This window comes from Sceloporus occidentalis, unplaced genomic scaffold (assembly GCF_023333645.1).
Source record: "Sceloporus occidentalis isolate IW3139 unplaced genomic scaffold, rSceOcc1.0.p SCAF_9, whole genome shotgun sequence".
NCBI classification, from domain to species: Eukaryota; Metazoa; Chordata; class Lepidosauria; order Squamata; family Phrynosomatidae; genus Sceloporus; species Sceloporus occidentalis.
The window spans coordinates 23,212,085-23,227,551 of NW_028316989.1; the positions used below are offsets into that span (position 1 = coordinate 23,212,085).

At 41.5% G+C, this 15,467-nt stretch overlaps 1 protein-coding gene across 2 annotated transcripts in view; it reads left to right on the top strand.

Annotated features, from left to right (window-relative positions):
* KIRREL3 (kirre like nephrin family adhesion molecule 3) overlaps positions 1 to 15,467 on the top strand; it is a 1,115,257-nt gene that overhangs the window by 27,606 nt on the left and 1,072,184 nt on the right. The window lies entirely within an intron of this gene.

The window sequence follows — 15,467 nt, forward strand, 5'->3', positions numbered from 1 at the left end:
TGAGTATTGAGGGAAAATAAACAATAAAACTGTTCAGGCATTTTACTTTTGCATCCAAGTGAAGGCCAGTCCTACCAATAGACATAGTATGACAACTATCCTAGGGGCAGATGTTGGGGGCTGTAATGGCAATCTGCCTCGTAACCATCCCCATCTGGTATAGAGATGTAGTCATGCCACATTGCCTGCTCAGCACCCTAAACAGGGATGTGCTCCTCATGAGCAATATCAAATTCAACTGCCGCTATATTTCTGTAGATCGAGTTTTAGTGTGGAGTTGGGAGGAGTTGTCCTTTGTCTCTGTCATCCAAACCTCTTGGATTGACCATGACCCAAACTAGTTTAATTGTTATGGTTCCTCCCTCAACCTTTGACTCTCTTGTTTCCATTCTTTCTTAGAGTTCATTCTTGCAAGAGAACATGAATAGGAAAATTAGTGGGTCTAAATATACAGAATTCACACATTTTCTAGGAAAGTGTTGGTTAATTTCTTGTCTTTACATTCATCTTTGTGAATTAAAGGGCACCATGTAGGCCTATATGTCTTTGTCAGTGGGAGCCATGTTACCCAATGGCAAGTCTTGTTGCTAGCATGATACCTCCAAGTCCAGTGTTTCTCTATTTAATCACAGGAACAATTGGCAGCTCTTTATTAATGACTAAAATGAGCACATTGTACTTGGAGAAATGGATTTTTAGTCTAGGCAAAAACTCCTGCAGTGATTTTTATTAAAAAAAAAAAAATCCGCAGCTAGAAAGTTATTTTGCCCCATTCACCTTCTCCCACCTATGTACCATAGTAGAACCTATGTATGCTTGGTTCTATGCACAAAGGAAGCCTTGGGGCACTTAGTTGAATAGTGGGGTAATCTGGGCACCACAACTCAAAAAGGACATTGAAAAACTGGAGCATGTCCAAAGGAGAGCAACTAAAATGGTGAAGGGTTTGGAAACCATGAAGCCCTAGACAGTTGGAGATGTTTAGCCTGGAGAAGAGAAGGTTAAGAGGTGATATGATAGCCCTGTTTAAGTATTTGAAGGGATGTCATATTGAGGAGGGAGCAAGCTTGTTTTCTGCTGCTCCAGAGAACAGGACTGGAGCAATGGATGCAAGCTCCAGGAAAAGGGATTCCTCCTCAACATTAGGAGGAACTTCCCAAGAGTAAGGGCTGTTTGACAGTGGAACAAACTCCTTCCTAGGAGTGTAGTGGAGTCTCCTTCCTTGGAGGTCTTTAAACAGAAGCTGGGCAGCCATCTGTTGGGGATGCTTTGACTGAGAGTTCCTGCATGGCAGGGGGACTACATAACATTTTTAGATCATGGCTGATCACAAAGGAAATAGCAAGTAAAACTGGTGATTAGGATGAGCTACTCTCTGCAACAGGTTGGTTTATAAAAGAGGCTGACCATGTTCATGTGTGTTTCTGGAGACAGAATTTGTCCACTCCCTGAACTAGACAGTTTTACCATATCTACTATTCAAAACATAACCGTGGGTATTTTTAAGAATTTTTGAAATAACAGTTCAGACTGGTCCTGAAAGTTTAAGCTCCCTACTGTTTGTGGAAAGGTTGAAGTATTGCTGGCAGTTCAATGTCAGAGTGCAACACGTTTACATTTAGAAGAGGAGGCAGAGGAAGCTTTGCAGGAGACCAGAAATACTTTTACTCTTGGGCCCAGTGACAGCTGAAATGTCACCCGACACTACATTAATAACTATAGTAGTGTTGAGTTGGATGAAAATGTGCATGTTGGATGCATCTCTCTTTCTCTCTCAATCTGTTTCCAGCGTTTCTTGGGTTCTGCATGTAAGCAGTCACTCCTCCCCACCTCCCTAGAAACAATTTCTCAAAATGTTCACACACTCTGGTCATACACCAAATGATAATATGGGTTTAAGATGTGCATTTAAGATAAATGAGAAAACACGGAGTGCTTTCAAATCTTCAAAGCCCCTTTAAGATCAAATTGGTTGTTGTTTAAAAAAGGAAAATTGCTGGTCACACGGATTTCTGCATTGGAGGTACAAAAGACCCTTCTGAATTGTCGTCTTTTGCTAACATCCCCTTCATCCCTGTTTCCCCCGTCTCTGACAAAGACTTGCACTGTATCAGTGCTGCATCACTTGCTATATATGTCTTCTGTATCTCCACTGTGCCATCACTGTACCCGTTTTGATCTCCAAAGGCTTATCTCTTTAATACAGTGAAATCATACCAGAGGGGAAAAAGGCCACCCAAACAAAATGAACAAGTATATGTGTGGCTGGATGGGGAAGAGGAAGCAGCAGTATATGTATGGAGAGAATAAAAGACTGTGGTTTTACAAACTGGCTCAATGCATTTTTGTTGTCTTTCTGGTGGTGCTCACAGCAGCCTTTCATCCCAAAACAGAATGGTGCAGCCTTTACACCCTTTGCCATTTCTTTAATTTCTGTTGGCATTCTAAAAACCTTTGACAATGGGAAGCCAACATTTTTTTTGTTAAGTGACCTTGGCCAAAGTCATTTCATTGCCTTAACTTTCCCCACCCCACTAACCTGCAACTCAGTGACTTCCCCTAAAGGCAACCTTGTTTCATATATACAATCATAGAATCATAGAGTTGGAAGAGACCACAAGGGCCATCCAATCCTACCCCATTCTGCCATGCAGGAACCCTCCATCAAAGCATCCTTGACAGATGGCCATCCAGCCTCTGCTTAAAGACCTCCAAGGAAGGAGACCCCCACAACACTCCAAGGAAGGAGTGTGTCTTACTGTCAAACAGACCTTACTGTCAGAAAGTTCCTCCAAATGTTGAGCTGGAATCTCTTTTCCTGCAGTTTGCATCCATTGTTCTGCGTTCTAGTGTCTGGAGCAACAGAAAACAAGCTTGCTCCCTCCTCAATATGACATCCCTTCAAATATTTAAAGAGGGCTAATATCATATCACCTCTTAACCTTCTCTTCTCCAGACTAAACATCCCCAGCTCCCTCAGTTGTTCCTCATAGGGCTTCATGGTTTCCAGAACACCATTTTAGTCACTCTCCTTTGGACACACTCCACTTTCTCAACATCCATTTTGAATTGTTTTGCCCAGAACTGGACACAATATTCCAGGTGGAGCCTGACCAAAGCAGAATAGAGTGGCACTATTACTTCCCTTATTGACACAGCCTAAAATTGCACTGGCCTTTTTAACTGCCGCATCACACTGTTAATTCATGTTCAACTTCTGGTCTACTTGGACTCCTAGATACCTTTCACACATATAAATCTCCTTAAGCCAGGTGACCCCCATCATACATTATGCATTTCATTTTTCCGCATTAAGTGCAGTATCTTACATTTCTCCCTGTTGAAGTTCAGTTTGTTAGCTATAGTCCAGCTTTCTAGTCTATTCATGTCATTTTGAATTTTGATCTTGCCCTCTGGGGTGGTAGCTACTCCTCCTAATTTGGTGTCATCTAGATTAGAGAATGTGCAACCCTTATGTTGGACTGCATTGGCTGAGATTGATGAAAGCTGCAATTTAACGATGTCCAGAGATCCACACACTCCTCGATAATACGTATTATACCAGGGTTTCAGAAGCTGAGTGTGAAGAGCTGCTGAATCCCATGTACCCAAGCAAAGCTTTTAAGTCAGAAATTGCTTGTAGGCCTTCAACAACAACAACAACAACAGCAACAAGAAAAATGAGTACCTGTATCCTGAGCTCGGGCAAGTTTGTGTTTCAACTGCTTCCTTTATTTCCTTCCATTGACTTCGATAGATTCATTTCTATTAGACAATAGCAAAGGGAGTGTGGCTTGGGTCTTTTCTCTCTTTTGGAAAGAAACCCTTAATCTGTTCATAATTACATTAGAAATTCCCAATGATTAAAAAGGTGCTAGTGACATTCACTTGGCCCCCATGCATTGAGGAAGCAAACAGAGGTCCTGAGAGGCAATAGAACTGATTGATGGGCAGGAGCGTGCAGAATAGTAATTCTTTTTTGTCTTGTGTGTTTAATAAAGTGGTGATTGATGACAAAAATATGGGCCAGGCCCCCCTAGCTAGCAGGCCAAGAGAGGCAGTTAAGCACCGAAGCTGCTTAACTTAATGAGGCCCTGCAATAAAAATGAGGCGTAATGAGCAAAGTATAATAGTCCTGTTATGTTTATAACTTTGCTTCATTGGCAGGGAGCTGAGCAAATGCCTATGAATACAGAGGAATGGTTTCTGTCGGCTGAAACCTCAGCTGACAGCCAAATCTTACTCATATCACTCAAACACAGCAACACAAAATTTGAGGTTGCCAGATCTCCGGGATTCAGTTTACCTGGATCATGCAGGAACTCTCAGTCTAAGCATCCCCGCCAGATGGCCACCCAGCCTCTGTTTAAAGACCTCCAAGGAAGGAGACATGCATCTGAGGAAGTAGGCTCAAGTCTATGAAAGCTTAGAAGCTTATTGCATGGACAAAGAAACTGACTTGCACCCCAACGAGATACAGCCGGGTTGCTGGATGCAGGCGGGAATTATCACACAATAAGTTTTTTAGTCTCAAAGATGCTACAAGATCCCTCTGCATATTGACTCCCCCCCCCCCCTCTTTTCTTGTTCATTTTATCCTTTAAACAATTTTACAATGTTTGATTTATTATTTTGTCTTTGTCTTTATGATGGTCACATTGACTGCTTTTTTTGGTGGTATTATTATTAGTCACTATGTTCATTTTTTTATTGTTGTGAATAAACATATATACGAGTACACAAAACCTACAATGACCTGTCTGCCAATGTTATGCCCCTGCCCTCCTTAAAACTAGTTCTAGCATGTGTTGAGTAGAAGAGAAACAAAAATAGATAATACACAAAATCAGAGGAGCAGATTTGATCTATAGCTTACCTGTCTGTTTGACAGCTTGGACTATATGAGTTCTGAAGCATCACCATTTCCAATCATGCGTCTAAACATGAGCAGATGCCCCTCTCCAAGCTTCTCTGTAACATATGAAATAGACCTCAGGGTAGGAGGTGCTGCATCAGGAGTGACTAGCATTTGTCAGATTGCTCCTCCAATAAATCAATACAGTTAGCCCTTCTTATACACAGATTTTTTATACACAGATTCAAGCATCCACGGTTTGAAAATGTTCAAAAAAAGTATAAATTTCAAATATCAAACCTTGATTTTCCATTTTTTATAAGGGACACCATTTTGCTATGTCATTATATTAAGGGGAGTTGAGCATCCATGGATTTTGTTATCCACAGGAGATCTTGGAACCAAACCCCAGTGGATAACAAGGGCCCACTGTACATAATAAATGGTGGAACATGTTGGGAGTTCTGATCAACTACATCAAGAAGGTCATAAGCAGTGTTGCCAATCACCCTCGAAGGAAATCCTCCTGAAAATCCCTGAAACGTCCCCAAATTCCCCAGGGCATCTGGGTCAAGTGGTGGGACTTCTGGGTCAAGGGGCCGCAAATCACTATGGGAAGGGAAAAGAGGGTGAGGACTTCCAGGCTGGCCATTTTTTTGGTTGGGAAAGGCCTTTTTGGCCTTTTTTGGGGGGCGGGAAGTGAAATAATTCCCCATAAACGGAAAGGCTTTTAATTACCCAACAGGAAGGTTTAATTCCCTGGAAATTCCCCATAGATTTTTTTATACCTGGAAATTACCCAGAAACGCTTTTTATTACCCAGAAACTGGGGAATTCCCTGGAAATTGGCAACACTGGTCATAAGTAGCCAAGGATTGGGGAATGCATGATCTTGGTGGTGTTTTGGTTTGGTTTTTGAACCTCGGCTACTATTTGCCCCTATAATATGTTCCACAAAGAAGAGAACATGCTTGAGAGGTGTTAACAATTTTCTCTCTCTAATAACCCAGTGGCCGGATAACTCCATGGTAGATTACCCAGGAAACAAGTCCTTGTCATATTTCATTTTCTTACTGATAGGTAAGAGAATCTCAGGCTCCTGGAAGGAGGAGGGGGGAGTGGATTAGTGCAGTCATTTTAAAGCAGAGTCTTTTAAAAGGCTGTTAGTTAAACTTCAATGACTTCTAGTCTAATAATGAGAGGAAGAGAAACTAGCACTCCAAATGATGCATGTCGCTCTTGAAATGTGTGCTAATTGAAAATAGATATTTACTTCAAATGAAAATGTAATACAATAAAATAGGTTGGAGAACCGCTCATGAAGCAGAAATCACTCCTGCCACCTCTCATCTTACTTGCAAGCATTCTTCTGTTCATGGTTTGTGGGGTGGTGGTCTGGTATTTGTTATCTTTATCTATCACAGAAGCATTTAGGGGAAGGACAGTGGCATGGTTACAGAAAACAAGTTTTGTTCAAGCAGCTCCAAATATAAACGTTAGTATCTCCATTTCAATGTAGTAGCAAAATAATTCTGATGCATCTGAATGGGATAATGATTTAACTTTGGATAATAATTGCTTGGAAACGTTGCTTTGCTGGACAATCGCAATGGCCACTGAGAGTTTTGTAGTCTTGTTTCTGTAAATTGTAGTCTAGAAAAGTAAAACCCAAACTCAATGTATAAGCCATTCCGCGTGTCCTCTTCTTACTTCTTTCACATTCCTATTTGAAGGACCAATGTGCTAATACTTGAGGGACTAACAAGCAACTGATTCTTGCTTTAAAAAATGTGCAGTCAAATTTCTCAAAGGCATGGAGGCGGCAATAGTACAGATCCAACCAAACTTACCTGAAAGCAGAGATAATAGATCCATGTGTCATGTCTAATGAATCCTGCAAGTATATATAGCTTTCATCCAGCATGTCCCATGCTGCTGATGTGTAGGTCTGGCAACCATAAACACTGTCTTAGGCCTGTTACAGACAGCCAAAATAAAGCTGCTTCGAGTCACAGTGGAGGTATGGTGTTTCAATGATGCATGCGTCCTAAGAGTCCAGAAGCCACACCAAAGTCACGCTCCAGTCCTTAGGGCTGGACCATGGCTTTGGCGCAACTTCTGGACTCTTAGGACGCATGCATCATTGAAACACCATACCTCCATTGTGACTCGAAGCAGCTTTATTTTGGCTGTCTGTAACAGGCCATGGTATTCTGTCTCTTGTGGAGGCTCTCTAACTCTAAAACAAAAATATTGCATTTTGTAGCTAACTTTGAAAATGAGCTTTTGACAGGGCCATGCCTACCATTAGGTTAAGGTAATGCCATGAGAGATGGGTGGAAGGGGGAGCAATAGTACCAGACCCTCCGGTGTTCTTCTTGAACCTTTGGCGATTCCTTTTTATTGGAAAAGAGAGCCATGTGCTACTGCTGCCACACAGTCTGTTTTGTACCCAGATCTAATTATCTGTTGTGGTGGGAGACCTTATCCAATTGCCAGTTTTGAAATAAGGTGTCAGTTCTAGTCCAATAGGCATCTTGAAATAGAGCGGAACGAGAATGCCATCTTGTCCTTTTCCTGAGAAAGCGTAATGTCCTGGGATGTTCCTAGCTTTAAAAAAAAGAGAATGATATTATGTGGTATTTTACTAGAGATAGATTAATTTATTGCCAACATTTCATAGAATCATAGAATCGTAGAGTTGGAAGAGACACCAAGGGTCCTCTAGTCCAACGCCATTCTGCCATGCAGGAACTCTCAGTCAAAGCATCCCCATTGACAGATGGCCATCCAGCCTCTGTTTAAAGACCTCCAAAGGAGGAGACTCCACTATACTCTGAGGAAAGAGTGTGTTCCTCTGTCAAATAGCCCTTACTGTCAGAAAGTTCCTCCTAATGTTGAGGTGGAATCTCTTTTCCTGGAGCTCGCATCCATTGCTCCATTGTGTCCTATTCTCTGGAGCAGCAGAAAACAAGCTTGTTCCTTCCTCAATATGACATCCCTTCAAGTATTTAAACAGGGCTATCATATCACTTCTTAACCTTCTCTTCTCCAGGCTAAACATCCCCAGCTTCCTAAGTCATTCCTCATAGGGCTTCATGGTTTCCAGGCCCTTCACCATTTTGGTAGACCTCCTTTGGACATGCTCCAGTTTCTCAACATCCTCTTTGAATTGTGGTGCCCAGAACTGGACACAGTATTCCAGGTGTGGCCTGACCAAAGCTGAATAAAGTGGCAATATTACTTCCCTTGATCTAGACACTATACTTTTATTGATGCAGCCTAAAATTGCATTGGCTTTTTTTAGCTCCGCATCGCACTGTTGACTCATGTTCAGCTTGTTGTCTACTTGGACTCCCATGTAGTTTTGTTCACCCCTTTTGAGCCAGTGTGATTTAGTGGTTTGAACATTGTACTATGACACTGGGGACCAGGGTGTAAATCCCAGCTCAGCTGTATAAACCCATTGGGGGACCTTGGCAAGTCACATGTCCTCAGCCTCAGAGGATGAAGAACCTTGCCAAGAAAACCCTGTGATAGGGTCAGACTTGAAGGCAAACAGCAACAACAAAACCAACAGCAACAAAACAGTGTCCCTTTAATCTGTACTTCTTAATTTGTATGGTATTTCCACTTTAATCACACATACACACAAATTTGTATTTTAAATGTAATCTGATACAATTTTTTAAAGCAAGAACAGCACTAACACATTTGGAAAACCATCAAATGATTAAGATATGGCTCATGCATCTACTCAGGAAATATAGATGAGATCAATTTATGTTAGATTACGCAAAGAGTGAACCCTCAAACATCTTTACAACAATACCACTGACCAAGATTGCTTAAGCAATCTTTGGTTTGGTTTTGGCCCCGGATTGTGTGAACTGCCAGTGTATCTGCTTGTGCAACTGTCTTTATAACATTTGTCGCGCTGTGAATAATACTACACATTGCCTGGCTTTTTCACTTACGTCCTATTCTGTGTCATTGTTGGTTTGTGTATCTGTCTGTCTTTCCAACCTGTCAATCCGAGTACCAAAACAGATACCAGAAGCCTTTCTGAGTCATTCCACATCCCAAACTTTCTTGTTTGTGACCAGTTCCCAATAAAGGTTAAACTGTCAGTGGATTCAAACAAAAGGTCTCATCCTTCAGGCTCTTCTTTTGCACCCACCTTGGGCTGATATAGAGTGGATTCTAATCCCATTACGAATAGCTCCCTTATTTGTTTCCCTCTTCTGGATGCATTTGTATATATTTGCATTTCATTCTGTTTGTTCATATGCATAGAATTCAAATTGAAATGGGGTTGAATTGATCTGAATATGAACAAAGCATTTATTTTTCTCTTCAAACCCCCCGTCCTATTTTTCCCTCTCCTTTGGAGTCTGCAACCGCATATACATCATCATATTGGTAAGAACTGTAATTTCTGCTTGCAATGATATCTCTCTGCTCCGTTGCAGATAGCAGTGGGTTCTTGCCCTAGGGTATGGTCAGAAAGCAACTTTAAAAGAACAGGATGTCACTGTAGTCCTTTATAGAATATATTTTGTTGCCATGTGCTTTCAAATTGACTCCAGCTAAAACAACTCTATCTTTGGGGTTGTACATACGGGCGACTGAACGCTACCACCTTGTGCCCTGGATGGAGGCTGTGGTAACTGCATGCCGTGGCTTCTGGAGGGAGCAAAAAGAAGCCCCACATCCCAGAAGGGGCATCATAAGTGCCACGGCACAGCATCATGATGTCCGGTCCACGCAGTACTGTTTGGATGCTGCAGCCGGAGTGTGTATATTTCATAATGGCAGCCGGGCAGCACGGTAAGGGCTTTGAGCATGCAGACGCTCAGCCCTCACTGCACATACCTGCTGGCACAAAGTGCCAGTCTGTACAGGCCCTTTGTGTTTTTTGGGCAAGATTTATTCCGATGGGTTTAGCTGGTGCCTTCCTCTAAGGATGAGAGAGTGTGATTTGTCTAAGGTCACTCAGTGAGTTTCCATGGGTGAGCAGTGATTGGAATCCTAGGCCTGAGACAAATGGATGGGAAGTGCCGTCCTCGGGCCAATTTTAGGGTTCTGGAGCGTGCAGCATCCACACACTCCAGAACCCTAACATGTATGGATGGCGCCATCTTTACGTGGCGCTGTCCATATGTGGCACGCGTGCACAACACAAGTGCAGTGCCATATCCACACCTCCAGGTGCAGCACTTGCATTGTGGATGCGTCACAGTCGCCAATGGCGCACTGATGAAGTTGTCCCTGCGCACCGAAACGAAACCAGTTTTTCCAGGTTCTTTTTGGTCTGGAGGGACGCTGCACAGTTTGGCTGCTGCAGCATCCCTCTGGAGGGAAACTGGGTGCCTTCAGTCCGTCCCTTTGGGGTCATCTGGAGAGCCCCTTAGTCTCCCAATGTCTGGAAGCCTAAATAATCTTGGAAGCTAAGGACAGTCTAAGCAGATAAGGAGGCTATCAATGAATACTAGGTGCTGTAGGCTATATTTCATAGCAAGGAATTGGCAAAACCCTTTGAAATCTTCTTTGCCTAAGAAAACCCTATGAAATTCATGGGGCTGCCATAAGTTGACAGGCAACATCAAGGCATATATTTATTCTCTCTCTCTCTCTCTCTCTCTCTCTCAGAATCCTAATCCAGTGGAATGAAGATTAACTTAATTCTAAATTAAAGGAACGTGGTTGAAGGTTAGTGTATGTGGATAGAAGGGGGAAAGTAGAGAGGCAGGACAGAAAAGTAGAGGATAAAGGAAGGAATAGAAAAGTTCAAAAATAAGGAATGGAAGTTAGAGTGAATGATAAGAAGGATAAAGAACGTGATTCAAGGTTAGAATATGTGGATAGAAGAGAGGAAGTAGATAGGAAAGATGAAGAAGAAGAGGATATAAGGAAGGAGTAGGAGGAGCAGGAGGTAAGAGATAGGAGTAAAGAAAGGAGAAATATTGGTTATAGATACAACTTGCAAATGTGATTTATGTTATATGTAGGACTTAGGAACATTTCATAAAGAATATAACAATTGTATAATAACTGTATAGTAAACATAGTAATCATATTTGCCCATTGCCTGTACTTCTCTTCCCTATTTGAATGTTATTGGTTTTGTTATGTTTATTTTGTATGTATGATTTTAACGATCAGTAAAAATTTTATATTAAAAAATGAAGATTAATTAATTCTGAATAACACTAGGGTCTTGTTGGCAATTTTAAAAACCTACGTATCCAAACAACCTTAAAAACACAAAGGGGGTATAACTAGGCTGGCTTTGATATTCCTTCATGGTTTTTTGGTAATAGGCCCAAATATATATAACTGATTGCAGAAGGGTCTTTTTTGGGCAGGATTGTTGTATTTTTGTTTTTTTGTTGTTGTTGTTTTTAAAATGATTATTAAATCAATAATGTTTTAATGCGATAGCTTGTTTAACTGTGCTTTACTCTTTTTATCACCTGCTTTTTATTTCTACTTGTTTGAACCTTGTTGTAAACTGCATTGGGTCCATGTTGGAAGAAAGGTGGGATGTAAATAAAATAAAATATTTTTTAAAATATGTATACCTCCCAACATGCTTTGTGTTTTTGTTCTGTTTTGATGGCAACTCTTTGGTCAGATGGACTACTGAAATGTCCTGTGTTTCTTGTTGTTGTGTGCTTTCAAGTTGTTTCAGACTTATGGTAACCCTAAGGCAAACCTATTATATGGTTTTCTTGACAAGATTGGTTCAGAGGGGGATTGCCTTTTCCTTCCTCTGAGGTTGACAGAATGTGACTTGCCCAAGGTGAGCTTCCATGGATGAGTGAAAATTTGGATCCCGGTCTTTAAGAATCGTAGTCTGGTGCTCTAACTACTACACCATGTCTACTCTGTAGAGGCTAATAAATGTTGGGGTACTTTTGCTCGCCTTGCCCTCAAAGGCCGTGCAGTATATTTCTGGTTTACATTTCCACTCTGGGTTTGGACCAATTGAAAGTAATAAAGGGGCAGTACCGACAGCCCTGGAAGGGGCAGCTCTATGGAAGCGCAGCATTGGGGCCACAGTAACCGCACAAGTAGCCCTGTGGCCCCAACCCAGCATTTTTCCAGGCCAAAGAAAAGCAGTAAAATGCCGCTTCTCTTCGGCCCGGAAAAGGGGTGTCCTTGGGACTTCATGCCCCTGGACATCCCGGTGCTAAGGAGGAAAAAGGAGCGGCCTCTTTCTCCTCTGCATCATTGGCATGGCCGTTTGGTTGCCGCACCAATGATGCACGCCCTCAAAAGGAGCTTCAAAATGGAGCTTCTTTTGCGCCACTGGTAAGGCGTGATAAGTGCCCTCCAGCGGCGCAGTGATGTGTCCTGTGCAACGTGCCGTTTGGATGCGTCACACACGACACGTCATGGATGTGTGCCCAGTGTGGGCAGCTCCCACATGTACTAGGGTTAGGGAGCATACGGTTACTGCACGCTCCCAAACCCTAGTATTGACAGCAGCACTCCTCTTTTAGCTTATGTGTACTGGGCCAATGTTAACCTTTAAACCCCTAAATGGGTTAGAACAAAGCTACCAGAAAGGCCACCTTGCTCCATATGTACCTATCTGAGCCTTAAGGTATTCAGGTCCTCTGTTGTAAGTGCACCTGCCAAATGAAGTGACATGGATGTTCACTAGAGAGAAGGCCTTTTCATTAGTGGTATTATTATTATTATTTTAAATTATTTTATTTACTTATATATTGCCTTTCCCCCTATGGAGATACTTAAGGTGGCCTCTCAATCTCGGGAAAGATTTCTAAGATTGGTGTGACCAAGACAGGCTTTACATCAATGCTTTGAGGCTGACTTTGCACCTCACAAACATCCGGAGACCCCTTGGTCTTAGACACTTGCCCCACTTCTACCCTTTTATACACGTGCCTTAAAATGAATTAGAGTTGAGGTCCCCAATGTCCTACCCTTATATGTGTTTTATCTTTGGTAGCATGTTGTCTGTAAAGTTATTGTAATAAATTCACTCAGGCCAATACTCTTCTGTTAAGAGGGCGTTCCCACTCGCTCATACACTGGTTTACAAAGCGAATCCAGGGTGTATCGTTCTCACTCAATCCCGAATTAACTCTAGAACAGTTCTAGATTTACCCGCTATCGTTCCCACAGCGATTCGAATTTGATTCGAATCCAAACTGGATCAGAAGCCTATAAACCGGCGCAAAAAAATAGTAGGTTTTACCCTGGGTTATCCCTTGTACCGATATAAGAATTGCTGTATTTAAATGGGAACATTTCGGCGTCTGATTCGGGTTCCACAGGATGGGAGGAGCAGAGCGCAATGGGCTGGCTCGGGGGTTTCGCCCTTTCTTTGTCCCCATCCGTTGTTGCTGCTGCCATCTTTCCCTCCCTTGCCCCTTTGTCCGCGGAGGTCTTTGCTATAAGAGGTAAGTGTGTTAAATGCATAATATTTTTTTAAAAAAATTTAAATGTTCATAGGTGCCTAGGCACTTGATCACCTAAAGCGTCTAAAGTCTAAGCTTAGGCGCTTAGGACTCTTAAGAGGTTAAGCGCCTCCTTATTGGCTCTTTTAAAAAAAACGCGAAATTTAATACGAATTCAAAATGTCCCCGTAGTGGGAACGCAGGTTACATCGATGCAAGTTACTCTGGAGTATTGTGACATCATGACGACGTCGCTTTGATTGACATGACATTCATAGCTGAAACAAGTGAATGTGAATGAAAAAGTAACAAAACCGGTTTAAATATACATCGATTCATCCATGAATGGGAATGATACTCTGTCAATTACAGCGAAACAAAATAAAACGTTACGTAAATGGAAATGATACAAATAAAGCGATTTGAAAAGTGGGATAACACTCGCTGTATTTTGAGTTGTTTTATTTTTATTTTTTTATTACAAATAAAGTACACATACATAACATGTGACATATAACATATAACATATACCAATAACATTCATCTCTATCATCCCCTTCCCTCCCCCCTCCCCCTCCCCTATACTTAAAATACCTTCCATACTCCTTCTCTTCATACATTCCCTAGACTGGACAACACAAAACTGACTTCCTTGCTCTGAACCTTTACCGTTTATTTTATTGACTCTAGTTGTCTATCTTTTTATTAGTAGTAACTGGTTTTGTTTTGACTTCACCTATAACACTTTTGACTTTTCTGATCTTAATTCATTCTCCTTGTTTATATTGCTTTCTTAAACGTTTCATTTTCTTTTAAGCTGACTTACCTACGTAAGTACCTTGTTAGATTTTGTCTTGTATGTTAGGCCATTTTCCCCTTATGTAACTATACAATTTTTCCCAGACCTTTCTATCCTGCTTCCTTTTTTTTTTTGGCTTCTGCATTTATGGCTGAATTATCTCTTAATCCTTTTGAGTTGTTTTAAAACAAATCGCTGTATTTAAAATCGTTTTAAATCGCAAGTGGAAACGCCCCCAATGGCTATTTCACAGATTGTATGGTTACAGTAATCATATGCTATTATTGTGTTAGGGATATGCTTTGAATTTACAACATTTTCCCGTATATCCAAACCAAAACAGGACTTCCACTGCACACCAAATCTGTACTTTCCAGTGATTGAAATTTGCAGAGAGCCAGCATGCGTACAAAACATCTCCACTGTTTATTTTCTCCAGCTGATCCAATACTGCCCAGAAATGTAACAAGAAAGTTCTCAACACAGAGTATTGCATAGAACAGAAACAATGTATTTATTTCAGGCCAACATATATGTAGATCTTGTACAACTTGCAAATACCATCCAGCTTTAGTAACCAGGGGAATAAAAGTAGCAGTTACTTGCTCTTCTTATTGATTATCTCTGGAAGCCAAGAAAACATTGGATTCTGAAATGAGACTTGCATTTGGAATCAAGCTTGGATCAGTACAAGGAAAACCAGGCTGTTTTCTTAATCAGCAACTTACCAATTGTAGTAGCTAATACACACCTAGGTTCTGTGGGTTTATCACTTAATGCCCAATACATGTTTGTTACAAGACAGAATCAGTAAATGAACAAAGAGGAACATGTCAAAAACTAGGCAATGTAGACTTGCCAAAGTGCAGATGCACTGCTGAAATTTCTTATTGAAGTAGGAACTCCTTCTGACTTATGCACATGAACCAAATTGTTTAGTGCTATGTGAGGTGGGTGAGGTATGATTTTATTTCCTAGCCACATGCATAAGTGTCATAAGAGAGTTGGTCTACTATGTATGGCTAGATGTGAGCGCACATTGACACAGAACTAAGCACTCATTTTGACAATTGTGCTATACCTGATTTGGAATGACCGTCACAATTGTTGATGCCGCTTCTCTGCCAATAAAAACAAAAAAAAAATGATAAATATATTTAAAAGTGTTTAGAGGCTCAATCCCAATGGTTTTTGACCTCAGGGAGCTTTCTCTGCAGTTATTGAGTGTGAGAGAGCAAAATAATGATGAAGCAATTCCCAGCTGCAATGTACAGCAGAAGAAGAAAACCTGAGCTGTGTATCTGCCCCCCTCACCTTTCCAATGCAGTCTGAAGTAGACTAAAAAGATCTCAGGGGCTACCCCCCCCCCCACCCACACACT